Below are 4,105 nucleotides of genomic sequence, written 5' to 3' on the forward strand. Positions count from 1 at the left end.
CTTTAATGCTCGAACTTCAAGTAACCAAGCTATTATTCTAAGCAATCATTCCCACCCTAATCCTCTTTGGTTAGATGAAGACCCTACTCTGGCTAGTAGGTACATATATATGTGTGTGTGTGTGTGGAATGTATGTTATGTTTTCATAATATTTATGATGAAATGTTATTTCAATGTTTATAAAGTTATAATTTAAATGGATACAATTATATAATTAAATATAATTATTTTATTAATATTATGTAGATAAATTATTTTTTAATATTAACTATAGTTTAAAAAATATTTTTAAATAATTATTAAATAATATAAGTAAAAAGAACATTTTTTCTAATATAATTTTTATGAGATTATTATTTTTAATATAATTGTATGAGATTATTATTTTAAGATTATTATTTTTAATATAATTGTATGAGATTATTATTTTTAATTATTTTAAATAAATGAATATATAAAATTTTGGATATATAAATTAATTTAGTTTATTTAATAAGGTTAATCTCTTAAATTTATCCAAACATAGTCAAAACTTATAAAATAAAATAAAAAAACCAAAATGTTAAATTTATTGAAACCAAGGTAGATCTATATCAACAATCTTAACTTTGGATCTACCTACCAAGGGCAGTCTCTTCTCCTTTTAAAAAAGGTTTGCATATCAAGAGATTTGATCCCTCTAGGTGCTTGGTAGATATAGAGTTAAGATTAATCTAGGTTGGTTTAATTTCCCCTTTAAATAAGTTATATTCTACATGAATACCATGAGTCATTTTTATTTTTATTTAATTTTTATAGGGTTATTTTCATTTTATTTTCACCAAGCTAAAATGTTTACATTATATTAATCTTTTTATTTTATTTTAATTTTATTTAATTTAATTTGATTTGATTTAGTCAAAATGTTAAACATTACATTACAACATTTATACTGTACTGGCTTAGAAAGTGGCTATATATTTTTATTATTTTTTTATTTTTAAAAAACAACTATATATTTTTATTATTATTTTATTTTTATAAGAAAAAAAAAATTATTATTTTTATTTTATTTTTACCAACTTACAATATTTACAGGTGTATTTTATTTTATTTCATTTTTATCTAATTTAATTTAGTTAAAAAGTTAAATATTACCATATATTTCTACTAGACTGGACTGGAGGACTGGAGTGGAGGTGAAAAAGCAAGGTACCAATTCAATGATTTTTAAGTGCATTTAAAAAAAAAATTGTTCTTTAAGTTATGATAGTGAAATTTCCAGACTGCATTGTATCGACTTCCGTTTGCATCCCAGATAAGTGTTTATCTTGGGGTTTATAAGCCTTATCTTACCTTTCCTCCACCGCATTGAACATGATGTCTGGTCTGCTTGAAATCGAGCACATGGAAACAGCAGCTGTCCAGAACATGGAAGCAGCAGCTGATTGAGACGTCGAAAGAATGAATTCCGAGGAGAGAAACACAAAGAAACGCCGGATCCTCCTACTCCTCAATGCCTTCGCCTTGGCTGTGGGTACCAGCGCTGGGCCTCTGTTGACAAGATTTTATTTTCTCCACGGCGGATCCCGTCGATAGCTCTGTGCTTGGCTCCAGACTGTTGCCTGGCCTCTTCTCCTTCCACCTCTCTACTTATCGTACAGAAAGCAGCCCAACAGAGAGCATCACATCACCCCCACCCTCTTCCTGGCTGCCAGTGGAATCGGGATTCTGACAGGCGCCGACGATTATCTATACGCATATGGCCTCTCATTTCTGCCCGTTTCCACATCGGCTGTCTTGATCGCCACCCAACTCGACTTCAACGCCGTATTCGCGTTGCTGTTAGTCCGCCAGAAATTCAGCCATTTCTCTGTAAATTCCGTAGCTCTGCTCACGGCGAGCTCCGTTTTGCTTGCCTTCCATACGAGCAACGACAGGCCTGTAGGAGTAACGAAGAGGCAGTACGCGGTGGGGTTTATCTTAACACTCGGCGCAGCTGCCGTATATGGTTTTATTATTCCCTTGATTGAGCACGAAGCGCCAAATAACATACACGCTTGTTATGGAAATGCAATTCATGATGTCTTTTTCGGCTACTGTTTTCTGTACGGCGGGCATGCTCATTAACGGAGACTTCCAGGCTCTCCACGGGGAGGCCAAGGAATTTGGTGTGGGGAAGATCGATTACTCCATGGCTCTCCTAGGGAGCGCAGTAGCATGGCAGCTCTTTTACATTGGGGTATTCGGCGTTACGTCCCTGGCGAGCTCTTTGTTGAGTGGTGTCATTATTGCTGCTATGATTCCGGTGACAGAGGTCTTGGCGGTGGTTTTGTACCATGAGGAATTCAGCGCGGAGAAGGGCATGGCGCTGGTGCTGGCCTTGTGGGGATTCACCTCGTATCTTTACGGGGAATACTTTCGTTATTCGAAACCGCGACCTCGTAGCCGCGTTCGTTAGCAGCGGAATAAACCAGGCGTTGTTCCAAAAGGCCCCGACGAGACACGCATGCACGTGATCTGGAAGAAGATCAGTGGAGAAGACGGGGTCAATGGATAAAGCTGCAGAACAATTCCAGGAGCTACTATCAAAATTGCATTAATTTTTCTTTCACACGAAAGTGGCTTAGTGAAAATAAGGTGATGCTATTACCTTTTTGGGCATAACTCATTTGTCCTTGTATATTAAAAAACATTTTACAATGTAATTAAATAACATCAATGGTTAAATTTAACAGGTGTTTATCTGGTTTCTCTATTTTGAATCGGTTTAGAGATCGCTCATTTTAAAAACGGCATGTTAATCAATTTCCGCTTTGTTATCCGTAAATTTAAAATTTACAGATATTTATATATATTAAAAAAATTTCAAACTAATAGGCTTCGGTTGTGAAATTTTATATATATTAAAAAAAGTTCAAACTAATAGGCTTCGATTGTGAAATTTTATTTTTATTTAAAAAAAAAAAAAAATTAATAATTATGAGTATTTACATATTTAGTAATTGCAATAAGAAGGGTTTTATAGCTCAATATAAGGTATATGTGTAGATGTTAGATGTGAGGTGTTATGCTTTAGACACAAATATATTTTTAATTGTAATTTTGTTTTTATTAATAAAATTAGAAACAATTTTTTAGATAAAAGAAAATCATAATATATAAATTACATTAAAATATATAACATGTAAATAGTAGTTATAAATTAACATCTAATTTACTATATAAATTAGAATAATAATTTCTCAAACATATTTAAATTTAAAAATGAACACATAAAGAATTAATATTTACAATATAACAAGATTCTTAATCATGAATATTCACCCATGTTTTACAATGGATAATATTAACTTCTAAATAGGATTTCTTATAATACCATGGTTTATCAATACCACATAGCCAAAAGCCATAACTCATTTCAAAAAAAAATTATAAATATTTTATTTTATAGGGATCGAATCTCCTCTCATTCTAAAACATTTCCTTTCTTATTTAAATATACTAATAAACATAAATATAACATCCCACAAACTATATTAATATAAAATAAATCTTTGGATATTTATGTCTAGATACATATGGATAGTTGAGATGAATTAGATATTGTTTAAAGAAAATGAATTCAACTTAACTATTCATATTAAATAATTTTATATGAATGTTTGTTGAGATGTTTATATTTTTATTTTTTTATAAATTAATAATTAAATCTTAATTTTACTGGTCAATTTTGTTTTGTAAAATGATTAAAATTTATTCAATTAAAAATGAAAAGAAATCAATCAATCATATTAAAAATTAATGTGATATTTAGTTATTATGTCTGAGAAAACAAAACAAGTTCATCTGACAACCAGGGTTAGAATTTGACGGGCAAATTCTTTGTCATGGGGTGATTTGCCCTTCAAATACAAGTTAAAAAATTACAAAACTGTCAAAAATCTGTCTTGAAACTATGAAAACATGTTGAAAACTCTGAAAAAATCAAATTTTGATGGGCTGTTTTTTTTTCAAATTCCAACCCTGCTCACAACTCATATATACATTAACCCGCTCATATATACATTAACCCCAAAAAAAGAAATAGCAAATGATGAAGTGAATTGTTATGGTTCCGTGTCGG

At 31.0% G+C, this 4,105-nt stretch overlaps 1 pseudogene; it reads left to right on the forward strand.

Moving 5' to 3' along the window:
• Positions 1-1,405: 1,405 nt before the first annotated feature.
• LOC149252891 (purine permease 1 pseudogene) lies at positions 1,406-2,698 on the forward strand (annotated as a pseudogene).
• Positions 2,699-4,105: the final 1,407 nt, after the last annotated feature.

Source organism: Pinus tabuliformis, chromosome 7 (genome assembly GCF_031772625.1).
Source record: "Pinus tabuliformis cultivar Carrire ecotype Pingquan chromosome 7, CPIR1, whole genome shotgun sequence".
NCBI lineage: Eukaryota > Viridiplantae > Streptophyta > Pinopsida > Pinales > Pinaceae > Pinus > Pinus tabuliformis.